This window comes from Mus caroli, unplaced genomic scaffold (assembly GCF_978045245.1).
Source record: "Mus caroli unplaced genomic scaffold, Mus_caroli_1 scaffold_8, whole genome shotgun sequence".
In the NCBI taxonomy this organism is placed as follows: Eukaryota; Metazoa; Chordata; class Mammalia; order Rodentia; family Muridae; genus Mus; species Mus caroli.
In genome coordinates this window covers 118,187,740-118,208,646 of record NW_028227263.1, presented here as the reverse complement: position 1 = coordinate 118,208,646, position 20,907 = coordinate 118,187,740, and positions in this window count along the sequence as shown.

Sequence of the window (20,907 nt, the reverse complement as noted above, 5' to 3'; positions counted from 1 at the left end):
GCAAGGATGTGTGTGTTCATGCATAGAGTGCACATGGCTGTGTGATTGCCCATATGCCCATGTACTCTGCATGAGTTTCATGGGTCTCTGGGGCTCAGCTAAAGGGCACAGATAAAAGTCTTTGAATCTCCTGCCTGCTCCCACATGATTCAGTGTAAAACCTATACATCGGACTGGGATCCTTTTCTTCATAAACTAAATGCTGCATATAGGAATGAAGAGATATCTTATCATGTTAAAGAGATTGCCACTTGTGATAGTTATTCTTGGCTGTCAACTTGACCATATCAGGAATTAACTAAAGCCCAAGGACTGGGCACACCTATGAGGAATTTTTCTTGACTAAATCATTTGAAATGAGAAAACACATTCTAAATTCAGATCTTTGGAGGTGAAAAGGTTTACCTTAAATCTAGGCCATGCCTTCTATGGCTGCCTATATAAACAACATGGAAGAAGGAAGCTCTTGCTCATTGGCTGTTTGGCAGGTCTCATTCTCACTGGCAGGTCTATTCCTTCACTGGCATTAGAAACTACTTCTCTGGGATTCCAGCACATGTAGAAGACTACCTGAGACATCCAGCCTCATAAACTAAACAACTAGTGTATTTGTGGACCCTTTGATGGAAGACAACCATTGCTGGATTTGCTGAACCACAGCTTCTAATCCAATTATATATTATACATACACATATATATCATACATATAAAATAGATGTTTGTATTTATATATTATACATCTAATTTATATATTTGCACATATCATATAATATAATATAATATAAGTAACATAATAGAGAGAGAGTGTTGTGTGATTGATTCTATCAGTTCTGTTTCTCTAGAGCAGTGGGTCTCAACTTTCCTAATGATGGAACCCTTTAATACAGTTCTTCATGCTGTGGTGACGCCCAACCACAAAATTATTTCATTACTACCTCATAACTGTATTTTTTCTAGTTATGAATCACAATGTGAATATCTGATATACAAGAAATCTAATGTGTGACCCCTATAGGACTTGTGGTCCACAGGTTGAGAACCACTGCCTAGCGAACCCTGAGTAATACATAAATGGTTCTAGAGTAACAGAAGTATAAGGACAGATTTTTAAATATCTGGAACAAGCTTTTAACTTTCCAACACCTATAGTTACCGAAGTCTCTCATAGAAGCTTGGAAAATACAGAGAGCCCAAGATGTGTGCTATTTAACAAACTCTGAAGACAAATGTATTTGATTATCCTAATTCACCTATTGTGAGATGCAAGGAATCTAGTTATTCTGTACATAAAACTTTTGACAATTTGTGGGAAAGTAAGGAAATGATGATGTGGATTGGTTGCTTCTAGGATCTCTGGATAAATTGACAAAGGGGAAAAAAAAAGCTCTATGATAAAATTAACCAATTTCTAGCATCTCAGAACACTGTGAAGGAAAACAACTAAGTTATAATATTGACCAGCTCCAGGTGCACATAACCAGTCTAGAGGATTCTGAGTGCAGTCTGGAAAAGGATCTTTCACCAGCCAGCCCTCACCAGCCCACCCCAGAGGTCAAGTTGCAGAAAACCAAATCAAAGTCCTCTTTATAACGTTGGCTGAACTACAATTAAAATTCAAGCCTTGAGTGCATAGGCGGTTAAAGACAAGACATTGATTTAGTAGAAAATGGGACCCTGTAACTTGGGATGGAGCTGTATGGGAGGATCCCCTTGAGGCTGAACCCTCAGATTCTCAAGGGCTTATCTCACTCAAGGAAAGAGTCTTTCTCCCTCAGCATAAGATGCACCCCTGTCCACACCCCCTGCCTCTGACTGAAGAAATTAATCCTCCATTGTCTTCAGTGACTTTCCCTGAAGGAAATCCCAGGCAAGACACACTAATGGCCTTCAAGACCCACCAATAATTACCTCTAGCCCCATAACCAGACTTAAAGCAAATCAGGCTCCTAGATGGGAGGTAAAAAGGTGTGCCATGTGACTAAAGAGAATAATGAATTTGCTAATTCATTCAAGCAGAAGTCTGGGAAATCTATGTAGGAATGAATTTCAAGGGTGTGGAATCATTATTTAAGGGTGTGGAAGAAAGATAAAACTGGATCAGCTTGATCTATTGATAATGCTATGGCATTCGAATACACTGGGAAAGATGAAAAACTTAGAGTCGATTCAAACTTAGATTAAATGAGTTTGTTCTTAAAAAGGACAGCAGCATTAAAGCCAACAGCATGCTGTGCAGAAGTGGAAATAGGTAGACTTTATAAAGGCACACATCAGAAAGCTGTGTGGAATCCACAACTGGGCAGGAAACTGTTTTACTTCCTTCAGGTTTTTTTCTTTCCCACTATATAGTAAGAAAAAGAATCTTTTGTCCTTTTCCCATTGCATAAGCATAAGCATATGCAGGGTTTACAGAAGCAAAGACAGTGTTAATAATTCACAGTCCATTGTATCTTATCTCACCTGCAGGCCACTAGGGTCTCCTAGGCACTCCAGAGCAAAAGGTCAATAGGCCTTAAGAGATGTCTGGGTCCGTAGTAAGTCTCTTTAGTCTTCACAGGGGACCTGTGTCAGTTATTACCCAGGTCTGAGCACTGATGGCCTGATGATTGAGAAAGTGCAGTTCATTGCTGGGCAGGCAAAAAGAGAGGGCTGTCATGGTTAGGGCTAGCTGTCACATACCCACAATATGGAATCTCTGGGTGGAGATTCTGGATTTAATCTCAACGGTCACACAGGTGTTTTTGTTTTGCTTTTGGTTTTGCTTTTGGTTTTGTTTTTGTTTTTTGGTTTTTTTTGTTTTTTTTTTTTCGGGGGGAGGGGTTGAGTGCCAAATTTTTATTTGGATGGTTGGCCAAAGCATTTGTCAAAAGATGGCCTACTCAAAAGGAGCTGGAGATGTCTGATATTCCTTGGCTTAGTGTTAGCTGAAGAGATTTAAGGCTTAGTAAAATTGCATTTGTTGTGTGGGTAAACTGTGTAAAACTTAATCCTTCACAGTGGAAAGACCCAGAAGACAGGCCCTTCACTAATCCTCTAAGATGAAAAACTGTCAGAGGGGCATCAGCACATTTGAAGAACTTTGTTGTCTTCCTTTTCTTTGTACTGGCCATAGGGTTAGATGTACTGCTCCTCAGTTGGAGGAATGAAATGCCAGGGCCCCAAAGTAGCAGGGGCCAGGTGGTAGCACTAAATCACCAAAGGCAAGGTGATTGTAGTTATCATAGTAGGCAGCTCAGACAAAGTAATGTTCATAATGACTTAGCCAACAATGGTCAGCACAGGCGAAGTGATTTCTATGGAGGTCTGACTCATACAGACTTTTGGTGCTAGCTAGTTAATCATGGTGTTTTCCAGGCATAAAATAGAGAAAATGCATGCTGTACTTTTTTTAAGCATATAAACAGAAAAGTTCTCTGATCAAAGAAAGAAGGCTTCCTGAGCCTCTTTCCTGCCTCACTCCTCATTTTCACAATTCCTTGTGGGAGGAATGTGACCCTGGATCTTAGTGTGGTGCTGGAGAGCCCTAGAATACAGTGATTGCAACTGTAGTAGGGAGAGGGAGATGCAGGCGATGCTTCAGGTAACTATTTATTCACCAGCCTCTTCTACCAAGATAGTGGACTCTAAAATAAGATCATACATGTGAGTACACACACACATAAAATATGATCATATATGTGAGTACACACACATGCATTCACACATATATACATAGATATACTCACACATGCACACTCATAAACATATACACAAATATACATACACTCTTACATCACACATACATGCAGATACACATGCACGCATAGTACAACACACACACACACACACACACACTCTTACTCTTTCCAGATTAAGCCCAAGCAATTGTGGGTTGAATATTTTCTGTGTGCCTGTCACTGACTCCATTCCCATGATTTCGTTCCTTTTCTAGAGTGGAACAAAGAGCACACATGGATGGCTTAAAACTGATGATATGCCAAATCAGTTTTAGAAGCTGCAAGTTCAAAACCAAGGTTCAGCAGATCCATAGCATTTGAAACATATATGTGAGAGTTCTTCCTTTCCTTCCCTCTCCTCTAATGACTTCAATGTCTGCAATTCCTGGGCTCACCCCTGAATCACTCCAGCCTCTGCTTTGTGATCACATGACAGGCTCTGTATTTGTTTGACCTTGTATATGCACTTTATTTTGTCTTTGTTTTGTTATGTGTGCACATATGTGTTCACATGCTAAATCTGGGCACACATATATGCAGGTAGTTATGAACATGTGTATTCATGCATGTGTAAGCCAGATGTTGACATCAAATGCTTCCATAACCAGTCTCTGCTTTGTTTACTGTGGCAGGGTCTCTTGCTGAACCCAAAGCTCACAAATCCATCTAGTCTAGCTAGCTGTATTGTCCAAGGAATCCTGTCTCCACCTCCATGTCAACCTGACTTTTAGGTAGGTGTTGGAAACCACTCTTCATGGTTGCACAGCAAATACTTTATCCATTGGGCCAACTCCTTGGACCCCTCAAGGGCACTTTCTCATAAGAACACAAGTCATACTGTATTAGAGACCCACCCTACTCCTGACTGATCTCATTTTAACTATATCCTGTTTCCAAATAGTTCACACACTGAGGCCCTCAGGCTAGGCCAGTAATACCTAATACTCATTGTCTTAGTTAGGGTTACTATTACTGTGATGAAACAGCATAGCCAAAGCAACTTGGGGAGGAAAGGGTTTTACTTGGCTTACACTTCCACATCACTGTACACCATAGAAGGAAGTAGGGACAGAAACTCAAGCAAGGCAGGAACCTGGAGGCAGGAACTGATGCCGAGGTCATGAAGAGGTGCTGCTTGCTGCCTTGGTCCCCATGACTTGCTCAGCCGGCATTCTTTTTTTTTGAAAGATTTATTTACTTATTTTATGTATATGAGTACACTGTAGCTGTCTTCAGACACACCAGAAGAGGGCATTAGTTCCCATTACAGATGGTTGTTTGCCACCATGTGGCGGCTGGGAATTGAACTCAAGGCCTCTGGAAGAGCAGTCAGTGCTCTTAACTTCTGAGCCATCTCTCCAGCCTGCATTCTTATAGAACCCAGTACCATCATCCCAGGATAGCACCACCCAAAATAGGCTGGGCCCTTCCCCATCAATCACTAATTAAGAAAATGCTCTAGAAAAGCACAGGGGCAGCTGGGGCGCAGGGTCGGCTGACACTCGCCAGCTACCCACAACACCCGCCACAGGATCTTAAGACTTCTGGTGAGTGGAGCACAGCTTCTGCTCCAATCCAATTGCGCGCGGGACCTGAGACTGCATTAGTTAGGGAAGCAGAAACCGGCCTGAGTAGGGCCACAGGCCTCATCCGGCCGGATCAGCGCCGGGGTAGCTGGAGCGCAGGGTTGCCTGACACCCGCCAGCTACCCACAACCCCCGCCGCAGGATTTTGGGACTGCTGGTGAGTGGAACACAGCTTCTGCTCCAATCTTTAAACAGTGACAACGGTAACAACTAACCCCAGAGATTACCAGATGGCGAAAGGTAAACGTAATAATCTTACTAACAGAAACCAAGACCACTCACCATCATCAGAACCCAGCACCCCCACTTCGCCCAGTCCAGGGCACCCCAACACACCGGAAAAGCTAGACACGGATCTAAAAGCATATCTCCTGATGATGGTAGAGGAGTTCAAGAAGGACTTAATAACACACTTAAAGAAATACAGGAGAACAATGCTAAACAGGCAGAAGACACTAAAGAGGAAGCACAAAAATCCCTTAAAGAATTGCAGGAGAACACTGCTAAAGAGTTACAAATCCTTAAAGAAAAACAGGATAACATAATCAAACAGGTAGAAGTCCTTACAGAAAAACAGGAAAACACATCCAAACAGATGATGGAAATGAACAAAACCATACTAGACCTAAAAAGGGAAGTAGACACAATAAAGAAAACCCAAAATGAGGCAACACTGGAGATAGAAACCCTAGGAAAGAAATCTGGAACCATAGATACGAGCATCAGCAACAGAATACAAGAGATGGAAGAGAGAATCTCAGGTGCAGAAGATTCCATAGAGAACATCGGCACAACAATCAAGGAAAATGTAAAATGCAAAAAGATCCTAACTCAAAACATCCAAGAAATACATGACACAATGAGAAGACCAAACCTACGGATAATAGGAGTGGATGAGAATGAAGATTTTCAAACCAAATTCCACGACAAAACCAAAGTATTCCACGACAAAACCAAATTCACACATTATCTCTCCACGAATCCAGCCCTTCAAAGGATAATAACAGAAAAAAACCAATACAAGGACAGGAACCACGCCCTAGAAACAACAAGAAGGTAATCCCTCAACAAACCTAAAAGAAGACAGCCACAAGAACAAAATGCCAACTTTAACAACAAAAATAACAGGAAACAACATTTACTTTTCCTTAATATCTCTTAATATCAATGGACTCAACTCCCCGATAAAAAGACATAGACTAACAAACTGGCTACACAAACAAGACCCAACATTTTGCTGCTTAACAGGAAACTCATCTCAGAGAAAAAGATAGACACTACCTCAGAATGAAAGGCTGGAAAACAATTTTCCAAGCAAATGGTATGAAGAAACAAGCTGGAGTAGCCATTCTAATATCTGATAAGATTGACTTCCAACCCAAAGTCATTAAAAAAGACAGGGAGGGACACTTCATACTCATCAAAGGTAAAATCCTCCAAGAGGAACTATCAATCCTGAATATCTATGCTCCAAATACAAAGGCAGCCACATTCATTAAAGAAACTTTAGTAAATCTCAAAGCACACATTGCACCTCATACAATAGTAGTGGGAGACTTCAACACACCACTTTCACCAATGGACAGATCATGGAAACAGAAACTAAACAGGGACACAGAGAAACTAAGAGAAATTATGAATCAAATGGATCTGGCAGATATCTACAGAACATTCTATCCTAAAACAAAAGGATATACCTTCTTCTCAGCACCTCATGGTACCTTCTCCAAAATTGACCACATAATTGGTCACAAAACAGGCCTCAACAGATACAAAAATATTGAAATTGTCCCATGCATCCTATCAGATCACCATGGACTAAGGCTGATCTTCAATAACAAAATAAATAATAGAAAGCCAACCTTCACGTGGAAACTGAACAACACTCTTCTCAATGATACCTTGGTCAAGGAAGGAATAAAGAAAGAAATTAAGGACTTTTTAGAGTTCAATGAAAATGAAGCCACAACATACCCAAACTTATGTGACGCAATGAAAGCATTTCTAAGAGGAAAACTCATAGCTCTGAGTGCCTCCAAAAGGAAACTAGAGAGAGCACACATTAGCAGCTTGACAACAGACCTAAAAGCACTAGAACAAAAGGAAGCAAATTCACCCAAGAGGAGTAAACGGCAGGAAATAATCAAACTCAGGGTGAAATCAACCAAGTGGAAACAAGAAAAACTATTCAAAGAATCAACCAATCAAGGAGCTGGTTCTTTGAGAAAATCAACAAGATAGATAAACCCTTAGCCAGACTCACTAGAGGGCAGAGGGAAAGCATCCTAATTAACAAAATCAGAAATGAAAAAGGAGACATAACAACAGATCCTGAAGACATCCAAAACACCATCAGATCCTTCTACCAAAGGCTATACTCAACAAAACTGGAGAACCTGGATGAAATGGAGAAGTTCCTAGACAGACACCAGATACCAAAGTTGAATCAAGATCAGGTTAATGATCTAAACAGCCCTATATCCCCCAAAGAAATAGAAGCAGTCATTAATAGTCTCCCAACTAAAAAAAGCCCAGGACCAGATGGGTTTAGTGCAGAGTTCTATCAGACCTTCAAAGAAGATCTAATCCCAGTTCTTCACAAACTATTCCACAAAATAGAAACAGAAGGTACTCTACCCAACTCATTCTATGAAGCCACAATTACTCTGATACCTAAACCACAAAAAGACCCAACAAAGATAGAAAACTTCAGACCAATATCCCTTATGAATATTGATGCAAAAATCCTCAATAAAGTTCTTGCTAACCGAATCCAAGAACACATCAAATCAATCATCCATCCTGACCAAGTAGGTTTCATCCCAGGGATGCAGGGATGGTTCAATATACGGAAATCCATCAACGTAATCCAGTATATAAACAAACTCAAAGACAAAAACCACATGGTCATCTCGTTAGATGCGAAAAAAGCATTTGACAAGATCCAACACCCATTCATGATAAAAGTCTTGGAAAGATCAGGAATTCAAGGCCCATACCTAAACATGATAAAAGCAATCTACAGCAAACCAGTAGCCAACATCAAAGTAAATGGTGAGAAGCTTGAAGCAATCCCTCTAAAATCAGGGACTAGACAAGGCTGTCCACTTTCTCCATACCTATTCAACATTGTACTTGAAGTCCTAGCCAGAGCAATTCGACAACAAAAGGAGATCAAAGGGATACAAATTGGAAAAGATGAAGTCAAAATATCACTTTTTGCAGATGATATGATAGTATATATAAGTGACCCTAAAAATTCCACCAGAGAACTCCTAAGCCTGATAAACAGCTTCGGTGAAGTAGCTGGATATAAAATTAACTCAAACAAATCAATGGCCTTTCTCTACACAAAGAATAAACAGGCTGAGAAAGAAATTAGGGAAACAACACCCTTCTCAATAGTCACAAATAATATAAAATATCTTGGCGTGACTCTAACTAAGGAAGTGAAAGATCTGTATAATAAAAACTTCAAGTCTCTGAAGAAAGAAATTATAGAAGATCTCAGAAGATGGAAAGATCTCCCATGCTCATGGATTGGCAGGATCAACATTGTAAAAATGGCTATCTTGCCAAAAGCCATCTACAGATTCAATGCAATCCCCATCAAAATTCCAACTCAATTCTTCAACGAATTAGAAAGTGCAATCTGCAATTTCATCTGGAATAACAAAAAACCTAGGATAGCAAAAACTCTTCTCAAGGATAAAAGAACCTCTGGTGGAATCACCATGTCGGACCTAAAGCTCTACTACAGAGCAATTGTGATAAAAACTGCATGGTACTGGTATAGTGACAGACAAATAGACCAATGGAATAGAATTGAAGACCCAGAAATGAACCCACACACCTACGGTCACTTGATCTTCGACAAGGGAGCTAAAAACATCCAGTGGAAGAAAGACAGCATTTTCAACAAATGGTGCTGGCACAACTGGTTGTTAACATGTAGAAGAATGCGAATCGATCCATTCCTATCTCCTTGTACTAAGGTCAAGTCTAAGTGGATCAAGGAACTTCACATAAAACCAGAGACACTGAAACTTATAGAGGAGAAAGTGGGGAAAAGCCTTGAAGATATGGGCACAGGGGAAAAATTCCTGAATAGAACAGTAATGGCTTGTGCTGTAAGATCGAGAATTGACAAGTGGGACCTCATGAAACTACAAAGCTTCTGCAAGGCTAAAGACACCATCAATAAGACAAAAAAACTACCAACAGATTGGGAAAGGATCTTCACCTATCCTAAATCAGATAAGGGACTAATATCCAATATATATAAAGAACTCAAGAAGGTGGACTCCAGAAAGTCAAATAACCCCATTAAAAAATGGGGCTCAGAACTGAACAAAGAATTCTCACCTGAGGAATACCGAATGGCAGAGAAACACCTGAAAAAATGTTCAACATCCTTAATCATCAGGGAAATGCAAATCAAAACAACCCTGAGATTCCACCTCACACCAGTCAGAATGGCTAAGATCAAAAATTCAGGTGACAGCAGATGCTGGCGAGGATGTGGAGAAAGAGGAACACTCCTCCATTGTTGGTGGGATTGCAAGCTTGTACAACCACTCTGGAAATCAGTCTGGCGGTTCCTCAGAAAATTGGACATAGTACTACCGGAGGATCCAGCAATACCTCTCCTGGGCATATATCCAGAAGATGTCCCAACTGGTAAAAAGGACACATGCTCCACTATGTTCATAGCAGCCCTATTTATAATAGCCAGAAGCTGGAAAGAACCCAGATGTCCCTCAACAGAGGAATGGATACAGAAATTATGGTACATTTACACAATGGAGTACTACTCAGCTATTAAAAAGAATGAATTTATGAAATTCCTAGCCAAATGGATGGACCTGGAGGGCATCATCTTGAGTGAAGTAACACAATCACAAAAGAACTCACACAATATGTATTCATTGATAAGTGGATATTAGCCCAAAACTTAGGATACCCAAGATATAAGATACAATTTGCTAAACGCATGAAACTCAAGAAGAATGAAGACCAAAGTGTGGACACTGTGCACCTTCTTAGAATTGGGAACAAAACACCCAGGGAAGGAGTTACAGAGACAAAGTTCGTAGCTGTGATGAAAGGATGGACCATTTAGAGACTGCCGTATCCAGGGATCCATCCCATAATCAGCTTCTAAACGCTGACACCATTGCATACACTAGCAAGATTTTGCTGAAAGGACCCAAATATAGCTGTCTCTTGTGAGACGATGCCGGGGCCTAGCAAACACAGGAGTGGATGTTCACAGTCAGCTATTGGATGTATCACAGGGCTCCCAATGGAGAAGCTAGAGAAAGTACCCAAGGAGCTAAAGGGATCTGCAACCCTATTGTTGGAACAACATGATATACTAACCAGAACCCCGGAGCTCTTGTCTCTAGCTGCATATATATCGAAAGATGGCCTAGTCGGCCATCAATGGAAAGAGAGGCCCATTGGACTTGCAAACTTTATATGCCCCAATATAGGGGAATGCCAGGGCCAAAAGAATGGGAATGGGTGGGTAGGGAAGTGGGGGGCGCTATGGGGGACTTTTGGGATAGCATTGGAAATGTAATTGAGGAAAATATGTAATAAAAATATTAAAAATCAAAAAAAAAAAAAGAATGGGGAAGAAGTGCTGGGCGTGGTGGCACACACCTTTAATCCCAGCACTTGGAAGGCAGAGGCAGGCGGATTTCTGAGTTTGAGGTCAGCCTGGTCTACAGAATGAGTTCCAGGACAGCCAGGGCTCTACAGAGAAACCCTGTCTTGAAAAAAAACCAAAACCAACCAAACAAACAAATAGAATGGGGAAGAAACTGGAGTAATCCACATGCTAATAGATTAGAATTGAAGACTTTAATATGAATTCACATTAATCCTAATTCCGATGCAGCTACTATGTTAGCTTGCCATTACTGCAATAAAATTCTTGAAAAATAAAAAAAATAATAATAAAAAAAAATCTAAATGCCAAACAGCACTATTTAAATGCAATAATTTTACATCTCCTGAGGATGCAGGAGGAGAGCTCTCTAGGGTGGAACTCGAGTCATTGCTTCTGGCAGAATGCTGTTTGCATAACTGTTCAGGCTGCCTTTTAGAGGACAGATGCACTAACTAGAGATAAAGATAGGAAGATGGGAACGTGCAACTAACAGTGGGTAGATGAGAAGTTGGGAAAACTGCAGCTCACAGTGGGTAGACCAGAATTTCAGGGTTGAAGGACTCTTTCTCGAGGTCCTTCTTTTCTCTGACTCTGTGATTATTAGATGGAAAGTGGTGTATTCCTGGACTGATCATGGCAAGCCATCACAGTCCTCACATTGGAGGTCTTTATTAAAAGGTGCCCCTGAATGGGGAGGTAAGGAAATGAAGTGAGGGAGGGAGGGAGAGTGAGCTATGGGTCATGGGTCTGTGACTTTATCTGGACGGTGATGTAGGTAATGCAGGTGGTGATGTTTAGGTGATTCAGGTAACACAGATAATAAATATGCAGAGGGTGCACAACAGTTGCCAAGGCAACAGACACAGGAGGGTATTGTTGCCTAGTGTCATCGCTGGGTTCAGAGGCTGGTTGTAAACAGTTTCTGGCTCTGGATGGTTCTGATGCTAACATACCTCCTTTTTTCTTATCATAAAGAGAGGAAAAAAGGCGGCAGGTGGAAGCTGACGGTGAAAGGGGAATAGGGCATCAGATCTCTTAAACTGCTTCCTGCTATCTAGTTGTGCTGTCAATTTTGGGGAGTAGCTGACTTTTACCATCGGCACTCATTTGATAGTCATTCACATAAGGCTCCCCTGTGGACAGTGGTTGGTAATCCTGTAAAAGGAACTTAATTGTTTGGTTAGAAATTTTTTGAATTTGTTGTTGAAAGAATGTGAAGATGAAGTTAATGAGGCAGGGAACAAATAGTAAAGCTGGAAAATATGAGGAAAAGAGGTGTTAAGAAGGGCAGTATCCATTTCCTTATAGGGTTTTTGGAAGATGTGTCACATTGTTCCCTGTGTTTCTGGATGTCTGATTGTAGCTGCTGGATTTTATTTCTTACTATCCCAGATTTGTTGATGTAGAAACAGCATTCTTGTTGGAGAAACAGGCAAAGACTACCTTGTTTAGATGTAAGGACATCTAGTTCCCATCAGTTTTGAAGCACCACTGCTTGTCAAAGAATCCATCTGTCTTTGGATGGTGAGAATAGTGTGGGTCACTTCTTGAAAACTGTTGTCAAGCTGAGAAGAGAACATTTTGTATAGGGTTAGGGAAGTAGTCAGTCCTGCTATTCCAGCACCAGCACCTATAGTTATTCCTGCAGCCACCAGGAATGGCATGCCCTGAACTGTTCTCTTGTTATGTTGGGTAGGTATTGTCTCTACAACTGGGATTGGTAGAGGCACCTTTCTGTGGATTACTCTTAGTTCAGGGCAAAAGAAAACCAACATGCAAATTCCTGACCAGCTGGAAGGTAGGCAATGATATACTTGAATGCCACAGAGAATCGATGTGTTTTGGACTGTGGGACACTGTGATAGAGATGAGGTATCAAAGGTTATGGTTCTATTGTAGTCTATGAAGCTTAGCATTCCTACAGAATGTGTTCCAGTGTCTTAAACAGTCTTCCACGCCGAAAAGAGAGATAGAGAAAAGGCATGGGATCATGGCAACATCAGAGTCAGGGCAGCTGATAAAAGGTGAGGTGAAGTTACATGGCAGAATCACTGGAGAGACTGTAAGTGGCAATTGTGTTAGTTCTAGGGAATACACATAGCCAGCAATCGTTAAAGCAACCAGATCAGGTGACATTAAGGAGTTAGTAGCCTGAGGTTTGAATCAGAAAGCAAAATGATAGGTTATTGACATTTATGAGAGGAGATGTCAAGGAAGTAAGGATCTCAGAGGAGTGTTTAATTACTTCCATTTTTCCGATATCCAGAGGTTGGACGATTGAGACATATTTTCTCTAGATGTGAATTATATTCACTGAGGACCCAGATTTTTTTTGACAGGTGTGCTAAAGGTGCAAAAGAGGGTCCCAGTTGGTGACCCAGGACTCCAAGGGCAAATCCTCCTATTTTGGTTACATAGAGGGAGAAAGGATTAGTCAGGTCAGGGAGGTGTAAGGCCAGGGCCTTAAGGAGAGCCTCTTAGAGTTTTTGAAAAGGCTTGATAATAGGTTTGAGAAGAGGTTCATGGGTGGGGCCTGATGCTGCTTCATATAAGGGTCAGGAAATAAGGGAAAAGGAAGGAACCCAGGAATGTAAAAAAAATTAATATTCCTAGGAATGATAAAACTCTTCCTTTGTAGAAGGAATTCTTAGAAACTGAATTAGATTCTTTCTATCTAAGGTAATATAACCTTGTGAGTTGGGCTAAATGTTAATCCCAAATAGGTAACCTGAGGAGTAGACAGTTAGACTTTAGAAGGTGAGACCCTGTAGCCTTGACTGAACAGGAAATTTAGAAGAGCAGTGGTGTGAGCTTGGCTAATTTTTAGAGAGAGATTACAGAGAAGAATATCATCTATGTAATGGACAATCTTACATTTAGAAAAAGGCAGAGAAAGTAAGTCAGAAGCCAGGGCCTGACCGAATAGGTGTGGGCTTTTCCAGAATCCCTGGGGTAGAACAGTCCAGGTGAGTTGAGTAGAAAAGTGGGTGTCAGTGTCAGTCTATGTAAAGTCAAAGATGTTCTGTGAGTGGACATCTAGAGGTATATAGAATGCATCCTTGAGATCTAGGACCTAGAAATGAGACATTCCTGAAGGGATAGTGGAAAGAAGTATATGAGCATTAGCCACAACAGGATGGAGAGAAACCACTGCAGAATTAATGTGCCTGAGATCTTGAACCAGGCAATAGGTTTCTTAACTGCTAGTATAGGGGTACTAAAGGTGGAAGAGGTAGGACAGAGTTTTTTCCTTAAGAGGTCAAAGATGATAGGCTTAAATCCCCTGAGGCTCTGGAGAGAAAGAGGGTATTGAGATTTTGTGATGTACCTGATAGGGTCCAGTAATTGGATGACAAAAGGAGAATGATGCTTAGCAACAGAGGAGTTCTAAATGTCCTAGACTTGAGGGTCTACCTGAGAAGCTGGCAAAGGAAACAATATATTAGAGTTAGTAGGTTGAATGTCAAGGAGGAGGAGCAGGAGGAGGAGGGGGAGGAGGAGGAGGAAGAGGACCGGGTCTGCTGGCGAGGTTGTGTTTAGGTGAATGGGGGGAGCAAAAGAAATAGAGGCTCCCAATTTATCTAAAAGATCCCTTCCCGATAAGGGGACAGGACACATTGGCACTACAAAAAAGGAATGGGTGAAAGGAACTCCCCTAAAAATGCAACTAAGTGGTGGGGTTTGGTGAGGAAAGCAAGGCTGTCCTCCTACCCTGACACCAGGGGAACAGGAAGGAGAAGTAGGTTCCCAAGACTCCATCAGGACTGAGTAAGTAGCCCCAGTGTCCAAGAGCACATTTGTTGTAACCTCCATACCTTCATCAGATGTTGTCTCTGTTCCCAGGAGGCTTTTCAGAATGACACCAAAGCATCTGTATATGATTAAGATCCAAACCCTATCCTCAATCATTCTCTTCACCATCCTTCTAATAAAGTCCAACCAGACACAATAGAACACAGAGGCCAGCAAAGAGAATGGGATTCCTGAGTTCACACTATCTCACCCAAGATGTTCCAGGGCATTGCCCATCCAAACCATCCCCTGTGGGAAATCAGACAGTGAGATGCCTGCCCTCTGACATGGAAAACAGCAAGAGCAAGAGAATCTCCAGCTGTCTCCCAACTCCTTGTACCATTCTAATGTTGTGAGATCCCTTGGCGGATTATGGGAGCCAGTTTGGACAGGCCTCTGGACCCTTCCTCCTGCCACCTGAATTGAGAAACAATTTCCCTAGCTGCCTCCTCCTTCTTACTCAAGAGAACAGAGGGGGCAGCAGGAGCCCAGGGCAGATACCATCCCAGGCACTGGCCAGAAAGCATCATGTGATAGACTAATACCCACCAGGTTGTACTCACTCAATCTTTCTCCATCCCAAACCAACAAACATCTTTCCTATGTCTGTCCTTTGTCCCTCCAGGATTCAGAGTCCAGAATTAATGAATACTTTCCAATGTGTGTGTCAATACTGGGTCTGCTAGCATGGCATGCCTCTCAGGTGGAGGTTGAGTCAGCCCATAACTCCAAGACACTGCCACCAGTGCCTGCCAAGCCCAATGGGGCTCCTCCATGGTAAGCTGAGAACAACCCAACTCTGAAACTCTGGTTTCACGTTCTACCTGATGCTCATGTTTGAAGATCAAGGCTCATTTTTGATCCTATAATAGCTACCTTCTCATAGTCCTGAATGTAAGCTTCTAGGCTCACGCTGAATATTGTCTACCAATAGTGAGTCTTTCATCTTCTTTTGGCATGGCATCTCTAAGAACCTCTTACATATCACAGTAGCCATTGCTATCTCAACCTGATGCCTTGACGGTCTTATATCTCTCTGGCTTTAGAATTCTCCAAGATAATCTGTTCTCATTGGTGAAGCCCATCTCCTCAGTCATTCCTACTAAGCATAGTTCCCACATGACCCTCCAGTCCAACCCCAATTTTTTCTTTGCTTCTTAACTTGATGGCATCAGTGTGGTTGATGATGAGTAAGCTTCAGTGTTACAAAACTGTGTAACACCATGGCCACAGAGATTAAATCTTACTGGAATGCACCATGCTCAAAATTTGGCAAGTGCAAATAAATTAACAGTGAACAGTTTTGTGGAGAGGACAGAGAAGGGGAGAGGTGAATGAGAACATAGGTTGCCACACCAACCCCAGTAGAATCTGTGTGACAAGTTCCACAGACTAAGGTGAAAACTTCAAAACAAGGAGGCCTCCTGGAACCAGTTGTGGAACTCTTGGCTGGAGCAAAATATTGAGCCGTAGTTCTCATGGCAATTTATCTGTTTTGTTTTCTCTCATTCCTTTTCTTATTAATGACATGTTCCTGGTAGCCTAGGCCAGGATCTTCAGCGAGAATAATGGGTAAGAAACCATCCCTAGAGATGGGGGGGGGTGGTCACTAACATGGTCTTATTTCTGGGAAAACCAACACTTTTACTTCATACATCATTTATAAAGTTATATAATAGTATTATGACAGATAAAAACTTTCCCAACAATAAAATTTCATAAGACTTCATGTGTGTCATCAGAGGTGGGCTTTGGTATATGATAAAGAAAGCCTTAAATAAAAAGAATTAAAATAGTTTAAATTTATGCATTGAAGATTTATAAAAACTCAGGCATTAGATGTTAAACAATAATTGTCCATAAAGATTTATTAACCCGCTCTTGGATACATGTCACTAGCCTTGGATGATTGATTATATCCTTTCAGAGTTGTTATACTTGGATGATTTCTATTAATCATGATGTTACCTGTTCTGTTTGTGATTCACTGAGTACATCTTTTCAGAGTTGTGATGCTCACTTGATTTTGGTGCTTTACTGTGCCAAATGATAATGATGGTATTTGTGATTGCTTCGCTATTCACATCTTCTAAGTGTTGCAATATTTGCTCTTTTAATGTACAAAACCCCATGCTTTAGAGTTGCAAAATACACTCGGATTCAAACTGCCTCGGTGTTTGTTTCTGTTTGTCACTGCTCAATCCTTACCCACCGAGCTTCGAGGACCCTCATTCCAGGGACCCCCATGCCCGACTGGGGTGGTCCGTGGCAATAGGTAGTAATATATATGTAAGAAAAGATCAGTGAGAAATGCATTTCTTTGTATGCTAATAATAGCATTATGGTGATATAAAGAATTTGCATGAGATGCCGTGTAGCCTTGCATTCTTTCCAGCTTCCTCCCCATAGTCCACTGTGCTTCCCACACATTTACTCAAACCTCATGCCAGATTTCATTCTTCCATTTTCTAATTATTTCCTAGATACCAGTAATCACTCCAGAAGGAGATGCACCACAGCCTTAGCTATGACGTTCCCTTTTCAATGGTGGGGAAATGAGAGTCCAGAAGCAGAAAAATCAGAATGAACAGGATAGACAAAGGTTCAAGGCCTTTGGCCCGAGGGTCTCTCAGCCATGTGCTCCCTGTCACCCTCTCTGTCCTGTCTGTAGTGCCCCTGTAGGAAAATGGAAGTCTTGATAACACAACAGCTACTGAAATGACCCGAGGAAGGGAAAGCCTCTGTTCAGGGCCTTCATAGCCGAGCTGTGGCAGTGGGAGTGGGGTGAGGTTTGATAAATTAGAACCCACTGGTCTGTGACTCTCAAACTAATTTTAATTTTTATTGCCCTGATGGTGTACGATACCAAGCTTTCCCCCCCCCCTCTCTCTCTCACACACACACACACAATCTCTCTCTCTTAAATTATTTTATTTTTTTACTTATTCACTTTACATCCTGCTCACTGGCCCCCTCCTGGTCACCCCTCCAACAATCCTTCTCCTATTTCCTCTCCTCTCCTCCTTGAGGAGGTGGGGGTCCCTCTGTGTATCCTCCTACCCTGGCACTTCAAATCTCTGAAAGGCTATGCATTCTGCCTTCACTGAGGCCAGAAGGCAGCCCAACTAGAAGAACATCTCCCACATGCAACAGCTTTTGGGATAACCCCCAGTCCAGTTGTTCAGAACCCACATGAAGAACCCACATCTCCTACATTTGTGCAGGGAGTCCTAGGTCCAGCCCCTGTATGTTCTGCTTATTTGACAGTTGTTTTTCTTTTTTTTTTTTTTTTTTTTTTTTTTTTTTTGGAGAACTGTCTGTTCGGTTCACTTATCCATTTATTGTTTGGCAAATACACACACACACACACACACACACACACACATGTTGCCAGCTGTGTTCCTTGTTAGACACAAGCTCTCTGAACTTCATGTAATCTTGTCATTTTGAACATTATATCTCTATCTCTGAATTTATTACATTAAATTTAATATATATAATTATATTTTAGAGAGTTCTTGTATATATTGATACTTCGGTGTCCTTTCCCTACATTTTCTTCTAGAAGTTCCAGAATTTGAGATTAAGAATATTTTATTACAGTTTTGAACTTGTGCATGTGTGTGTAAGTGTATGCATGTGTATGTATATATGTGTGTATGTGTATTCGTATGTGTTAAAATGATATGGTGTGTGTGTGTGTGTGTTAGTGTGTGTGTGGTAATCAAAGGAAAGCTTGTGAAAGTCAATTCTTTCCTCCCACCATATATCTGAGGACTGAACTCCTGGCATCAGGTTTCGTGCAAGCTTTCTTCCACTGTGCCATTCCATTGGATTTTGTAAATATGCTAAGTCCTACCATAAAGATAATTAGACATCCATTTTTATTGGTACACAATCCTCAGGGAGCCAACCTAGGAGTCCCCTCAGAAGAAGACTGTGATACCTACACAATGGAGTCTTCTTCAGCTGTAAAGAAAATGAAATCATGGCAATGGTAGGAACATGGAAGAAACTAGAAACTACTAAGTTTAAGCAAAGTGTTCCAGACTCAAAAGACTAGAGCTATGCCTCTTCTAAGAAGAAACCCTCGACTTGTGTGCATATATGAGGTTGTAGATCTTGAAATTAGAAAGAGGAGAAACAGGTATTATGAGAGAACATTGGCAATGAGTGAGAAAGAATAACAAAATATGTGTTCTGTACCAGGAGTGGGGAAATGATGTAGCAGGAAGATGGAGGGGATGGATAGAAGAGTGGAGAGCGAGGGTCAGTGAAAGCAAGCTATGTGTGGCTGTAACATAATGAAACTCATTATTTTGTATGCTCAGTTTTTAGTTACAATCTTCTTTATTCTTGAGAGACAATTTGTACGTGTGTAATGAAATATGATCACACCCACTCATTTTCTTCTTCCAAATCTCATCAACTTTCCCATCCTGAAGTCATGTCTTCTTTTTTGATAACTCACTAAATTAAAGCTGCTCGTGTGTGAATGGGTGAGAAGGGGGCCATTTACTGGAGCATGGGAAACCCTACCGGTTTCCCACTGGTGGCAGTGGGAACACTCCTTCTCAAAGCATGCTTAGCTCTCCTCCATCAGCTCTCAATTGCCAATAACTCTTCATTAAATTATAGGGTTTGGGGTACACTTTCCTCACTTATGCCAGAATTGGCTGAGCTCATCTTGTCCAGGTCTTCTGTGAGTAACCACAGTTGTTGTGGGTTCATGAATGCAACCACGATGTCACATCTATAAGACAGCACTCCACAGCACTCCTTCTCATTCTCCAGCTCCTACATTCTTCCTGCCTCTTCTGCAACATTTCCTGAGCCATGGTGGTGATAGGAGGACATTGATAAAGATGTCCCAATTATTTAGGACAGACCCTCCATCTCCTGTTTCTAGCACTGTGACCAATTGAGTGTTTCTGCATTTATTTATTTTTTTATTATTTTTGATTTTTTTCCAAAAACAATTTTTATTAGATATTTTCTTCATTTACATTTCAAATGCTATCCTGAAAGTCCCCTATACACCCCCCTAGTCCTGATCCCAAACCCACCCACTCCTACTCCCTGTACTGGGGCATATAATCTTTGCAAGACCAAGGGCATCTCCTCCCAATGATGGCTGACTATGCCATCTTCGGCTACATATGCAGTTAGAGATGTGAGCTCTGGGGCTTCTGGTTAGTTCATATGTTGTTCCTCCTATAGGATTGCAGACCCCTTCAGCTCCTTGGGTACTGTCTTAATCAGGGTTTCTATTCCTGCACAAACATCATGAGCAAGAAGCAGTTGGCGAGGAAGGGGTTTACATTTCCACATTGCTGTTCATAACACCAAATGGATTTTCTAGCCCAAAGTTCCAAAGTCCTGCCACAGTCCTCCCCAAAATATGGTCAGGTTGTCACAGGAATACCCTACTCTTGGTACCAACTTCTATATTAGTTAGGGTTTTGCTGCTGTGAACAGACACCATGACCAAGGCAAGTCTTATTAAAAAACAACATTTAATTGGGGCTGGCTTACAGATTTAGAGGTTCAGTCCATTACCATCAAGGTGGGAGTATGGCAGTATCCAGGCAGGCATGGTGCAGGAGGAGCTGAGAGTTCTATGTCTTCATTCAAAGGCTGCTATTGTAAGACTGACTTCCAGGCAACTAGGGTGAGGATCTTATGCTCACACCCACAGTGACACACCTACTCCAACCAGGTCACACCAATTCCAACAAGGCCACACCCTCGAATGGTGCCACTCCCTGATCCAAGAATATATAAACAATCAGAGGTACTTTCTCTAGCTCCTCCACTGGGGGCCCTTTATTCCATCCAATAGATGACTGTGAGCATCCACTTCTGTATTTGCAAGGCCCTGGCATAGCCTCACAAGAGACAGCTATATCAGGGTCCTGGCAGCAAAATCTTGCTGGCATATGCAATAGTGTCTGGGTTTGGTTTTTTTTTTATGAGATGGATCCGTTGGTGGGGCAGCTTCTGAATGGTCCTTCCTTATGCCTCAGCTTTGAACTTTGTCTCTGTAACTCCTTCCATGGGTATTTTGTTCCCCATTCTAAGAAGGAACGAAGTATCTCCACTTTGGTTTTCCTTCTTCTTGAGTTTCAAGTGTTTT